Genomic DNA, 15,102 nt, shown 5'->3' with positions numbered 1-15,102 from the left:
AACATTACGAAGTTTTTGAAGAATCAGAACAGGAAACTGAGACCATGTTGTTCAGCCCCTTGCGTGAACCAGAGGGAGCTGCCCTCTCTGGCGAACTTCTTTTGTTCTGATTTCAGCATCTCAAGAGACAAGTATTTAGTATTTAGCATGCCCGGTTTGGAGCAAATGTACCAATCATGCCAGGGTGAGTGCCTGAATTTGTACAAATTTCACAGTTCTGATTATTAGTGAATGCCTGGTAGCTTGTAAATGTATCTCTAATTTTTCCACTGAACCAGTCCTCAAGGGATTGGTCACTGATGGTCAACGTCCCGCACCATTAATGCTGAGAACCATGGTGACATCACCCAGGTGGTTTCATCAGTTGTAGTAGCTTCTCTGGGCTCCCAGCCAGAGGGTTCCTTCAAATACATTGTGTCACTCTGCCTACAGCCTTTCCTGGTATGCTCCACTCCCAATGCAACAAAGTCTTGACTCACCCTTCTATTATCATGCAATGCTCTGTTCTTTGGGTATCATTCAAATAGGCCAATGAGTTTCAAATAACTTTTTTACTAGTACCATTTTAAAAAATTAAACAAAGCATGAGATTCCAGAGTCTTTGAGTTGAACTGCATGGATAAAGGAACTTTAAAATCTTTTCCCTGCCTGTCTCCTCTCTTTCTTCTGCTAACATCTGTCGACTCACTTTAAGAATCAGCTCTAGGATGTACTTGAGCCCAAGCTGTGCACTTCCTTCTTTGAACTCCTAAAATACATTGGGTTGATCAAACACTGCACTCAGCATGCTAGATTATAATTACGTGCTTATGCCTTGACTGCCCTAAACTGAGAGGTCATTGACAGCAGATTTTGTCTTACTCTTCTTTGTAATCCCTAATCCCTAGCAAAGTTTCTGATACACATTTCATGACAAATGAATGATGAATGAATGAATTTCTAAAGCACCAGCCAACACGTAGTTCAAAGACTGTTGTATTACTTTATATTTGTTTCTGTGTTGAATATGTATGCTTTCGTATTTGATTGAGCAGATCTGCCCATCTGACAACATAATTACAATTGCAAAAATAATAATGGGTAAAATTTATTGGTCATGTACCGTGACGAGCAGCTTTACACCCATTAGGTCATTTAATCCCCAGAACAATGTTGCAAAGTAAGCGTTGTCATTTAAAATTCTCAAATAGGGGTGTCTGGGTGGCTCAGTGGGTTAAAGCCTCTGCCTTCAACTGGAGTCGTGATCTCAGGGTCCTGGAATCGAGCCCTGCATCAGGCTTTCTGCTCGGCAGGGAGCCTGCTTCCTCTTCTCTCTCTGCCTGTCTCTCTGTCTACTTGTGATCTCACTTTCAGTCAAATAAATAAATACAATCTTTAAAAATAATAATAAAAAAAATTCTCAAATAAAGAAACTGATTCCAGACCCACACTTATGCCGTATTGCTCATATTTCCCTGTTCACCACAGGCCAGCCAATCTCAGGTGTCACCTATGGCCCCTGCCCCTTGGATTAAAAGCTAATCCACAAAACCACAAACCCACAAAACCCACACACGCTATGGTGATCTAGTCATCTCCATATTTTCTCCAAGCTCTTCCACTTCTCAGTGACTGGACACATCTGTGTCCATGAGGAGTGTCTCTAGTTAGCCTTACAAAATCAAATGACTTAAGAAATTAGGTTATGAAGGAGTGGGGAGACATATGGCCATTGCTAGAAGGGAAAAAAAGGATAACGGGTTTTGTTGGGTTTGTTCTTAATGATAGATTTCAGCAGGTTTACATGTTTTGCAAAAATGAAAGACTAAAGAGAGAGAAGAGAGAATAAAGAGTTGATAGCAGAATAGGAGTGAAAGGGGGAAAGACGACAGGAGGATCAGACATGTTGGAGAGATTGACCTTAGATAATGAGAGGAAGTGCTCTTCCCTTACCAGAACAGGCTGGAAAGGAGATGGGAAATCCAGAGGGAAGACGAGAGAGTTCCCACTTTATGACTTTTACTCTCTCTCTCAGTAGGAGGGGGGTCACCTGCTCAGAACAAGGAAAATTATACAAGAAATGTGAAGAGAGTGAAGACAGTTTGAAGTAGTCTTTGTGGAAGGGAGAGAGCAAAATGACCAAAGAGACAATAACATGCCTAGGCAGGTTGAGGGGCCATTCCAGGTTGAGATTTATGAATGCCTAATGGCACCAAACTTTTCTCCTGATGGGTTTTCTCCTTCAGAGCCCAGCTGGTAGAGTGGAGGCACAGACCAAATAGACAGATGAATTTGTGCTGGCATTTAGTCAACTGGGTTGAACTGGTAACTGCCATGCTGTTAAGAATGCCCAAGTAGGGGGCGCCTGGGTGGCTCAGTGGTTGAGCGTCTGCCTTCAGCTCAGGTCATGATCCTAGGCTCCTAGGATCGAGCCCCGCATCTGGCTCCCTGCTCATGCTCTCTCTCCCTATGTCTGTCACTATCACTCTCTCTTAAATCATAAATGGGGCAGGGGGGCGGGGAGGATGCCCAAGAAGGTCCACTGTGAGGCAAGGTGGTCCTGTTGAAACTTCAGTTACCCAATGATGTCACTTTGGTCCTTTTCAAAGCACACCCTTACACAGCAAAGAGGTTAGTTTACAAAAGTGGGAAATAAAATAGAACCATAGCAAATCCTCACCAGATTTAACATCATAGATCTAAAGACTTAGCTACTTTGACACATATAGTGTAACTCTAATGGAGACACATGTGCACTTTCATTTATGCATTTATGTGAAATCTAAAACTATTTTGCTGTCCACATCTCCAATGCCCAGAACAGTACCTTACATGTGTTAAATGTACAGAAAGTGTTGAGCAAATGATAGTTTCAATATGGCTTGCTACTGAGATGGTAAAAAGTATTCTTGGAAACCATGGTCTTGGATAAGAGACTCAACATCACAAGGATAGTAGTTCTTCCCAAACTAACATGAAATTAACACAATTTCAACAAAAGAGCAACAAAAGCTGTATGGAGTTAGGCAAGTTTTTACTAAAGTTCCTATAAAAAAATAAACATGCAAGAAATAGGAAAACACAAAAAGAAAGAAAAACAAAGGGGACTAGCTCAACCAAATACTAAAATATATTGTAAAGCCTCTCTCATTAAAACAGTGTGGTAACTGGAGACCAGCGAGAGAGGCACCTCGTGTCCCCTGTCCTGAAACTACCCTCAGCATCTCAGCCTCCAGCCACCAGGGCTTCCAACCGTGTGTGCTTCATCTTGGTTTATTTTGTCCATACATTAGCAAGACGCCTACTAAGGTACCAGAAAAGCCTAAGAGAGGTGGTATTTTTGGATCTGGGAATGCTCAAAATTTTTTCCATATAATAAATGGCAATTGCTTCTAAGCTTTCTGCCATTTCAGCTTACCAAAGGCTTCATAGGGATGTTCTACTTTTGGATAGTGGGGGAAACCTGTATATCTTACATGGGGTACAGTTGACATGGTGTGATAAGAATAATACTTTACGGGGCACCTGGGTGGCTCAGTGTTTAAGTGTCTGCCTTCAGCTTGGATCGTGGTCCCCGGTTTGAGGCCCGCATGGGACTCCCTGCTCGGCGGGAAGCCCGCTTCTTCCTCTCCCCGTCGCCCTGCTTGTGATCCCTTTCTCGTTGTGTAGCTCTCTGTAAAATAAATAATCTAAAAACAAAAACAAAAACAAAAACAGTGTGGTGACTAGAACATAAATAGATAGATGGGCAAAAGGAATAGAACAAACCCAAGCAGACATGGAAATTAGTATATGATGAAGATGGCATCTCCAATAATTTGGAAGGAAGATGGACTTTTGTAATCAATGATGCTGGGACAACTGCTTGGCCATTTGAGAAAAATATAAAATTATACCATGACTAATGTTGTACATCAGAGTAAACTTCAAATGCATCAGGAAAGTAAAAGTAAAAAAAGAAACTATACAAAGACTAGAATAAAACACAAGTGAACTCTTCTTTAACATTAGCATAGGGATAAGATTTGAAATTATAAAAATTATTAAATTATCAAAATCTAGAGACAATAAAGGAACTATTTATAAATGTGACTATGCGAAGATAAAAAATCGTGTACAGCCAAAAAAAAATGCTATCCAATTGACACCTGTTTTGTTGGTAAGATTTTGTGGAAGCAGGCATTCTCTTATTTGGTGGTGGAAACACATACTGGTACATGCTTTTGGAGGAGGATTTAGCAAACAAGTTAGTGTAACAAAAGTGTGAATGTAAAGACTTTTTGACCCAGAAATCCCACTTCTAGGAATTTACCTTGAAGATACACCCCCAAAAATATGAAAATATCTATGCACATTGCAGGGTTGTTTGTAAGTGCAAAATATTGGGAACAATCAAAATGTGCATACATTGGAAACTGTAGTGGGGACGGGGACGGCCTGGCTGGCTCAGTCGGTCACGCATCTGCCTTCGGCTCAGGTCGTGATCCCAGGGTCCTGGGATCAAGTTCTTCATGGAGCTCCCTGCTCAGGGAGGAGCTTGCTTGTCCCTCTGCCTCTGCTCCACCCCCACACCCTCCCCTCTTGTGCACGCACGTGTGCACTCTGTGTAAATGAATAAAATCTTAAAAAAACAAAAAACTAATGTTCAAAAACTTTCATTTAGGGAAGGAAATGGACATCCAGTTCCAAGAAGCCCAAAGTCTCCCAAAAAAGCATGAATCTAAAGAAGTCCACACTGACACACATTATAATCAAACTGTCAAAAGCTAAAGACAAAGAGAAAATTTCTATAGCAGACTTAAAAGAAATGCTAAAAGGAGTTCTTCAACTTGAAACCAAGGGATTCTAAACAGCAACACAAAAGCATATGAACCATAAAACTTGCTGGTAAAGGTAAATATGGAGAGAAATGCAGAATGCTATGAGACTGTAATGGTGGCATATAAATCACTTTTAGTTCAAGTGTAGAAGTTAAAATACAAAAGTATAAAAAGATATAATTATAAAAAATATAAAAACACATGAAATGAATACACCCTAAAAAAGATGTAAAATCTGACATCAATAACATAAAAGTGTTTGGGGGAGAGACATAAAAGTAAAGGGTCTTGTGACTGAAGTTAAGTTTTTAACTTAAAACAGCATTAAAGTGGTGCCTGGGTGGCTCAGTCATTAAGCCTCTGCCTTCAGCTCAGGTCATGATCCCAGGGTCCTGGGATCAAGTCCAGCATCGGGCTCCCCGCTCAGCAGGAAGCTTGCCTCTCCCTCTCCCCCTGCTTGTGTTCCCTCTCTCGCTGTGTCTCTCTCTGTCAAGTTAATAAATAAAATCTTTAAAAAGAAAAAAAATTGTTAAAGGTGTAAGATGTTTTATGTAAGCCCCATGGTAATTACAAAGAAACCTACAGAAAATACACCAAAGAGGGGTGCCTGGATGGCTCAGTCGATGGAGCATCTGATTCTTTCAGCTCAGGTAGTAGGATCAAGCCTTGGGTCAGGCTCCAAATTGGATGTGGATCCTGCTTAGGGTTCTCTCTCTCCTTCAGCCTCTGCCTCTCCCTCTCCTAGCACACACTTTCTCTCTCTAAAAAGAAAGAAAACGCACAGTAGAAAGTGAGAAAATGAGAAAGCAATGAAACCATGCTACTAAAAAATAATAATAATAATAAAAATCAATGAAGCACAAAGGAAGACAGCAAGAGAGAAAGGAAGAGACAGAGAGCTACCAGACAGATATCAAACAATAAAATGACAATGGGAAGACCTTCTCTATCAATAGTTACCTTAAATGTAACTACATTAAACTCCCCCATCAAAATACATAGAGCAGTTGAAAGGACAAAAAAAAATGTTTTTAAGACCCAACTATAATTTCTATAAGAAATTCACTTTAGATTTAAGGACACATAGAGGCTGAAAGGAAGGGATGGAAAAGATTCGGAACAAAATATGAGCAAACTAAATTCAACAGTGTATTAAAAGGATCATATCCATGACCAAGTGGGAATTTTCCCTAGGATGCAAGTTCAGTTGAATGTAAGAATCAGTGTGATAACATCACATTAACAGGGTAAAGGGAAAAAAATACCTGGTCGTCGCAACAGGTGCAGAAAAGTCATTTGACCAAATTCAACACGCTCTCACAATTAAAAACTTGCAGCAAAGCAGAAATAGAAGGAAATTACATAGCAAAGGCTCTATATAAAAACTCATAGCTAATATCATACTCAACAATGAAAAACTGAAACTCTTCCTCTAAGGTCAGGAACAACACAAGGATGCCCTCTCTTGCCATTTTTTTTTTTTTTTTAAGATTTTATCTATTTAAGAGAGGGAGAGCATGAGCAGGGGTTGGAACAGAGGGAGAGTAGAGAGAGAATCCCAAGCAGACTCCAGGCTGAGCGTGAAGCCCCACACAGTGCTTAATCTCAGGACCCAGAGATCCTGACTTGAGCTAAAACCAAGAGCCATTCGCTAACCTGACCGAACCACCCAGGCGCCCCCCAAGCTTCATTTTAGATGTAGAAATTGTATTTTCCATGATGATATTGTAGAGGAGGAAAAACTTTTCCTTGACCTTCTGAGGTCCCTGCCTGGGTCTGAAAATTTAACTGAGAAAGACCGATGAACAGGAAAAAAGCACACCAATTGTGTTGGATATGTCCAGGTAAGCCTTCACAAGAGAATGAAAACCCAAAGAAGGGATCAGAATAGGAAGCTTTTATACCTATTGGTAAAGAACAATGAAGCTGTAAAGCGTTGACAAGAGGAAGGAGTTCGAGGCTGGGAGTGGGTGTCCTTATCTTCCCTACGCAAGAGTTAGTTTAACAAGGCTTTTTTGCAGATTCTTCTGGTGTTCTCTGGGCCAATAAAAGTCTGTCGCCAGTAAAAAAGATTTCTTTCCTGCCTTCACGCAGAAGAAAAGGCCCTTTTTTTCTGTGTTTATGGCTTCCTAATTGCCTTCAGCTCAAAACAATTTTTATCTCAAAGAAGCCTATTTTGGGGTAACATTCTGGCTTCCTTCAATATATTTCGGTCTGTAAATTGGAATACAATAAAGGAAGAGAACTAAATCAAAACCAAAAATGTATTTTACTACTGAGATTAGCTCCCATCTAAAGGTTAAATAGTTTGAATTCTTTAAAAAAATGTCTTGCAACATTTGTGTACACAGAATTTTACAGGAATTGGGAATAGAAAAGCCCTTCCTATATTTAAAAAAAAAAAAAAAGGTAACACTTACTCAGTGTTTCACCTGTACCAGTTTATTCCCTAATCATGTGACACGAGGAGTGATGATCATTCTTCTGATGGCGGACAGAGCATGGTGACATTCGGACAATAGGCAGAACTCCCGACTAGAGAAGGCGGCCACACAAGGCCACACAGCTGGTTGTGCCAAGGACAAGGTCAGCAAGCGGAGCTGGGAGGGTGATTTTATGGTAGGTAGGCTGGTATCAGCTGGGTTTTGTGACTTCCTAGGGGTTGGGTATTTTGACTAATTCCAAGGACCCAAAGAAGAACAGACTGTTCCTGGGCATTAGGTATCTGGGGGCCTCTAGGATTTGGGTCCTGGATACTGGAAACCAGGGGTGCTAGAGCCTGACAGGGAAAGTAATCGGGGTGGGGGCTTAGCAATCTACTTGGCAAAAGGAATGGAGAGTTTTTAGCTCTGATTTCAAAACTGGATGAATAGAATCGTGAAATATTACACGGATATCGTCAGATTACTTTAGCCCTTTGAACTCATAGAACACCTAGGAGGTAGGTAGTAGCATTTTTATTCCCATAATACAAATGAGGAAACACAGGCCCAGAGATGAACGTACTTGCAAAGTGAAGGTAGGTAGTTAGTGGCAAAGTGAAGATTTGAAGCCATATGATTTGCTTCTAGAAGCCACATACCTTGATCACTATGTTTCACTGTCCAGAACAAGGGAGGTAAGATGGGAAGTAAACACAAGTGAAGTCCAAGGCCATCCATTCCTGGGTTAATAAGCAATGTTGTGTGGAAGGCATGACAGAGAGAAAGGCTAACTGGTTCTCTTAAGAGCATCAGATATTCTCCATGTGAAACTAAAGAAGCAATCTGGTTGAAAGGAAGACCCGGGGACCAGTTTTGGAGATTAAAGAGCCATCTTTCTGCTTTTACTTAGCTGTTTACTTGGCAAGGTTTCCTGAAGTCTCTTTTTTAGCACTCTCCTGCTGGAGCCATCAAACCTCCATCATGCGCATGCTGGGTCCATGGTCAAAGGAGCAAGACTGATAGGAAGTGAAGGTCAAGCAAAGATTTATTTTGCGCCAAGCATCGAGAATCAAACTGACCCAGCCAGGGCCGTCTCTTGCAAAGAAGCGACCCCTCCCAGCCTCACAGACTAACTTTTATAGAGTAAAGTCTATATGGTTGAGCCTGGCCACACACAGGTGGCCAATTGAATTACAATTCACCCTATAGTAGTTATTTGAACTAGCCTATCACTCTGGTCAGAATTGGCACCTAATAGGCAGGACCCACATTCTTGGGTGGTTAGGGAGGTGATTTCCTGATTGGATGTCTCCACCTGGCTTGGCTCATCCTTGTATGCTGGGCTCTGTTACCTCCCCCTGACCTGACACATCCTGGTATATGGGCTCTGTTATCAGGGGCTGGTCAGTCATATTTTTCTGGTTTCCCAGACTTGTTTCTAAGTAAGTTCCTCGGGTGGGAGATGGGCTGGCAGGGTCAATCTAAGTTTACTGCAAAAACAACAAAATGGCTTCCTCTGGCTAAGCAGGCCCTTACATGCACTGTCAGGGAATCCGCCCACCCTGGAATTCAATTCCATGCAACCCACTATTTGGGGCTACTCTGAGGGAAAACAAAATTCGTTCAAGACTTGCTTTGGGGGCACCTGGGTGGCTCAATGGGTTAAGCCTTTGCCTTCAACTCAGGTCATGATCTCAGGGTCATGGGATCGAGCCCCAGATCAGGCTCTCTGCTCAGCAGGGAGCCTGCTTCCCCTTCTCTCTCTGCCTGCCTCTCCACCTACTTGTGATCTCTCTCTCTCTGTCAAATAAGTAAATAAAATCTTAAAAAAAAAAAAAAAAAGCATACTTGCTTTTGATTTCAAGGTTATTTAAGGAGACTACACACACATAAAATACTCATAAAATAGAAAATAAGGGACAAAATTAGTGCTACAAAGAACAATTTCAGGAAGGAAAGGTCAACATGGCTCAAAGCAGCTCTGGGATAGAGCTCATTCTTCCCTCTTTGAACCTCATACAACTTTTGCCTGTGTGGCTCTTAGTAGTAATCTGGCTTGCCCATTGCAGTGATTTGTGTACTTACCCAAATCCCACTACCTGATAGTGAGCTCTCTTCTGGGGGCCATAGCTACAAGCCTTTTAATTGAGGTTTTGACAGTATCTAGCACGGTGACTTATTTTTTTGCTAAGCTCTCCAAAGTGTTTGTTAAACATAGCCGATTTGGGTATAGGGTTGAGCCTTAAATGACAGATTTGTTTGGACAGGAAGGGGAGAAAGGAATAAGTTAGGAGAACAAGCTTATCGAAAACAGAGAGAAAGGGTGAGATATTTCAGACCCATTGTAGACCAGAAGAGGGTTCACCCAGGAGGGATGAAATGAGACAGAAGGGCATGGAGTCATACTGTGAAGATCAATCTATGAAACTGTAACTTTCTAACATAGACTGCTGGCTTTCAACAGCACAGGCTAGGGGAACTTGAATCTTCTGGGAAATTTTCAAAATCCCAGTCCAGAGACAGTCAGATTGATGCGGGGGGAGGGGGCCGTGAAACAACAATGGGCATTTTGAAAATGCTTCCTGGATGATTTATACACCCAACTGTTGCTTTTGGCACTGAAGAGTCTTTGGAAAAAAGAGCAACAGTGGGTCCAAAAATAACATGAATGGAACTGTTAATATGTTCATTTAAAGGGAGAAAGCCTGATCTAAAATATACTTTATGCTTCCAAGTATACAATAGCTGATTTAAAACTCTGGATTCTAGTTATAGTCTCTTTAAAGGCTTTGCTCAGGAATGCCTGGGTAGCTCAGTTCATGATCCCAGGGTCCTGGCATTGAATCCTGCTTCTCTCTCCACCTCTCCCTGCCCCTCTGCCTGCTTGTGCGCTCTCTCTCTCTCTCTCTCTGGCAAATAAATAAATAAGTCAATAAATAAATAAAATTTTTAAAAAAATAAAGGATTTGTTCAATGAGGACACCTTCAAATATTTTCGTTTTTTTATATAAAATGGATTTCATATGTATATTTTAAAATAAAAATAAAATTTTTAGCCAAGAAAACGACTGTATTTTGGTGATAAAAATTTTTGAAAATACCAACATGGGGAAAAAAATCAACCTAAATCCTACAATACAGAAATGTCCATTCTAATACACTCAACATACTTGTTTCCTTCATTCAGCAGGCTTCCCCTTCCCCACCACCTTTACAAGTTGTATCCATAAGGACTTATAACAACTTACATACAAATACACATGCAGTGAAACAAATTCAGTTTCGACACAACTGGCAACTGAGGCTCATCCTTCTCCCAACCACAGGTCCGTTTCATTAAACTCGCAAAAGCATGTCCTTGTATTAAACTATTTCATTTTTGGACTCTGTTCATAGCACCCTGGTCGTGGGGTTTTACCACCCAAGAATTTTTACCATTTTTACCATAGGAGATTTTATCTTCACAGCGTCAATGCGGTTTGGCCCTCTATGTCATTTTTGCTTAGTAATGAGTGGAGGCCATGCTGACAAGGACTTCGTTCTCTTCCTGTCTCCGTGGCTCCTGCTGTTATGATCTAAGGACCCCAAGTCTCACAAACTCCTTGAAATCCTGCCCCTGTCTAAAGCCCCTTCTCTTCCAAGAGCTCAGTTCAAGTTAACAAAGCAGGCAAGTTGTGACAGAGTTACCATGCTTCTCTCCCTCTTCCTTCTTCCTTCTCCCCACCCACACTGCTTTCCCCCCAGTGCCCACACTCAAACCTACTTCTCCAGCTTCCTTCCTCAGTACAAACCAACTCAGGTAGATGGCAACATGCAGGCTTATGCATGCATCAGACACATCCAAACACAAATTCTGGTTTAGCTCAGCCAAACATCTCACACTACCTAAGCATAGTTAGGAAGATCATTCCCTAGGAGAGAAACAATAAGAGGATGGGTTCTGGGACTGTTAATAGATTGCCCCTGAGTCACTTGTTTTTCATAGCCAATTTTTAAAAGCATGACTCATTATCCAAGAGGAGTTATCAGGATGTAGAAAATCATTGCTCAATTTATTTGGCAATGCAGATGGCCATTATGGTTTTTATGCAACTTTGCTTCTGCTATGTAATTCTTGTTGACATAGTGTTCCAACCAAGTTGCTGGGTAGTGAGTACTGAGCAGAAAAACAGCTACAAGTGCTTTAAATGGTTATCAGCCACAGCAAGGAGTCAATCTGCCCCGTGCTATGAAGCATGTAGCTTGAGAAATGCAGCCATGTCATGGGGCAAGAAGAGGAAGCAGAAAGAAAATAGTGTGAAATGTTGGGGCTCGGGAGCAAATGATCAAGCAAGAATTCTTGAGACATATTCAGTGCAAAAAAAGGTGGTTTTATTAAAGTACGGGGGGAGGACCAGTGGGCAGAAAGAACCACTCTGGATTTGTGAAGAGTGACTGATGCTAGACTTTCAAGTTAGGAGGAGGTGATGGATAGCGTTAGTCTCTCGAGAATTTAGAAGCAAGGTTTCCAGTACCTTGAGGGGTTAGCTGTTGTTTGGACAAGATCACTAACTACCATCTAGTAAGCCATGAGTCATGAGACCCTTTAGATATGTATCAGTGGGCCATATGCTTGGAGGATGAAGGCTAACACGTATCTTCTATGTTTAAAAAAAAAAAAGAAAGAAAGAAAGAAAGAAAAAGGAATTTTAAGGGGCGCCTGGGTGGCTCAGTCATTAAGGATCTGTCTTTGGCTCAGGTCATGATTCCAGGGTCCTGGGATGGAGCCCCGCATCAGGCTCCCTGCTCAGCAGAAGGTCTGCTTCTCCCTCTCCCACTCCCCCTGCTTATATTCCCTCTCTTGCTGTGTCTCTCTCTGTCAAATAAATAAATAAAATCTCTTTTTTTTAAGGGGGATTTTTATATGTTAAAGAAGATGTACAGGATCCTGGAGTTTGGACTAATGTCAAGCTAAGGTTGCCTTTTGCCCTTAGAGAAGTATTAATAATCGAGGCAGTTGCGTTCCTGGAGGAAGATTACCCTGCCTGTCTTAAGCACTTGTCCATGGGCTGCAAAGGAGCTTTAATAGTTTTTCTACATCTCTTTTGCCTTAGTTCCCCACCTGAGAAGATACAGGCCTGCCCGTGGGAAGTACTGAGGCCAAACTGTCCCTTTGTTGCTGAATCCAACTGAGAACACAGGCAGTTTGAATCCTGAATTTGGGGTCTTGAATTACGAAACTGGGTGAAAGACGTCCCTCTCCATGTTTATGTCTTCCCCCATTCTTCAGGTCTTCATCTTAACTTGTCAGTCAGTTGAAGTCTATCAAAGTCATTTTTTTCAAAAATGATTGATGATAGTTCTATTTTCTGGGACACCTGGGTGGCTCAGTTGGTTAAGGGTCTGCTTTTGGCTCAAGCCATGATCCCAGGATCCTGGGATCGAGTCCCACATCAGGCTCCTTGCTCAGCAGGGGGCCTGCTTCTCCCTCTGCCTGCTGCTCCCCCTGCCTGTGTGCACTCTCTCTTTCTGACAAGTAAATAAATAAATAAATAAACAAATGGGTTATTTTCCTAAAGTTCTATTTTCTGAGTCCTTGAAAATGCATTACCTTAATACGTGAACTAACATTAACACAGTGTAAAATTTTATGGTCACAACCTTTTTTCTCTTTTCAAAAGCATGTAGGTGATTCTCCAGTGGCAAAGTTAACCTGATTTTTAATGCTCTGTAGGTAACATCCCCCCCCCCCCGCCAGAATGTCCACTGTTCAGTTTTTGGTTTTGGTTTTGTTTCTGTACCAATTCAGAACCTACTATTTTCTTAGTAGGTGGTATCCAGTTACCCCCAGGGGAGAATCACTCTTTTTAAGAGAGAACTCTGATTAGCCTGAAATGTGGTCTAGCCTCAAGGGCAGTAGACTGATGGATTGAGGCTTGAGAGAATCTGTTTTAAGAGAAGGAATCTGCTGGCTGCTAAGAGAGGGCAGGGAAGGGGGGACGCAGAGTTTAGGTATTGGAGGCAGCATGGAAAAGAAGACTCCAAAGATGTAAACCAGCTAAGAAGTGTTTCAAAAAGAGAGAGAGACAGACAACAGTCTCACAATGGAGTCACTTGTGCTAAGCCCCACATCAGTAAACCACAGCTTAATATCTAACGTAACTGTGGTTTCTCCAGTGATTTTTAACCAGTCAACCTGGAATTACCAGGTCATTACTGGTTAGGCAATCCCCACTTCTCCTCCCCTCCAGAGGACAACCTTTTCTGAAGCAATGCATTCTATACAGGAATAACTTCTTTTCCCCATCCCCTTTCTGCCTTTAAAAACCTTTCCTTTTCTACAGCTCAGTGGATCTCTTTTCTGTTTGCTAGAGGGAATGCTGCTCGATTCATGAATTGTTGAATAAAGCCAGTTTTATCTTTAAATTTACTTAGTTGAATTATTTAAAAGAAGCCGACAAACAACAGACAGTATGTGTTTCTCTACAGAGAGAGTGTTCACATCTCTCTCGGCACCACTCCTTCAGAATTCCCTTCTCAGCCTACGATTGTCGGGAAAATTAATATGTACAACTTATAATTCAATTTCCTATGTCCAGGAGATGCTCATCTAGTTTACTCAACTAAACTGAAATAGGATCTTTCCCTGGTAACATTTTTCTGGAGTTTTGACCCGGGTTAATAATATTAATTCCTAGCTGCTTTAACTACCTAAAATTTTCTTCTTATTGTCTTTGTTTAAAAATATCAGTAGTAGCCAGATTTATCAAACAGTTATCAAGCATTTTTCATCTACTCATTGTTACCTACCCATCAGGTTTCAATTCTTTCTTATAACCTGACAGAAAAGCAGGGACAATTATCATAGGAATAGTTCCCATCTACAGTCAAGGTTAGGTGCCACCAAGTAATGGTTCTGTCTGCAATTGCTTTTATTTGGCATTTGTACTTCTATCTTCAGAATGAAGATGATGGTAAAATATTAAGAGTAGAGAAAAAAAAATAAATAGAAGAAGCCAGTGGTAGCTACCCTGGGATATAGCCACTGAATTTAGGAAAGAGACAGAAAAAAAGGTTTAGAAACACTTTGAAAAAAGAGCTGTCAGGCACCAAATTACATCCTTAAACAATGCAGGAAATGCTCTGCCCCCTGAAAGTATTGGGGATTGACTTTTTCGGCCTCTTTGGAGGGAAAAATAGGGATAAAATGTCTATCAGCTGGACAAAAGGTTCATGTTTGTCATCTGTAGAAAAAAAAAATAACAAACCACTGAATCAGTATTCAACTTGTCCAGAAACTTCTCTCTTATCTCTCATCTCCAGATGTCCATCTCACCCTCATGCCGTGACTCTGGAGCTAAGACATGTGCATGAGCTTACAGTCACTGTCCGGGGATAGCCCTTCTTTTGTGTACCCAATTTACAAGACATTTGCAGTCTGGAAATGACAATGGGTGGCAGCTTATATAAAGGGCAGGCAAATAAGCAGAAGGAAGGATGGGTGAACGGTACAGAACTGTGTTCTAAGCAATGAAAATGAACGCTACATACATCAAGCCCAAGCCCAGGATTTCTGAGAGAATATCCACCTTTTCTTTGGTTCTATAGCGATTTAAACTCTCTATTCCAACACCTATAGATCAAATGGTAAGTTTAACTACCAACACAAACTACACACAATGATGGAGGGAAAGAATACCAAAGCAAAGAAAATTCAGCTACAGACATAAGTGTATGGAATAGTTGGATAGCAATCTAAAACATTACCTTACACATATTTCTTCTGAGAACTGTTTAATATAGTAAATCTTCCATCACTCTATTCATTCCAAGAATCTACAGTGTATAGCTCAAGGGAGGGAAAATGAAAATATTGAAATATCAAAGAGTAAAATGTGTGA

This window comes from Mustela nigripes, chromosome 6 (assembly GCF_022355385.1).
Source record: "Mustela nigripes isolate SB6536 chromosome 6, MUSNIG.SB6536, whole genome shotgun sequence".
Taxonomy (NCBI): Eukaryota; Metazoa; Chordata; class Mammalia; order Carnivora; family Mustelidae; genus Mustela; species Mustela nigripes.
The sequence above is the reverse complement of the archived record's forward strand: the minus strand, read 5'-3'. Positions refer to the sequence as shown.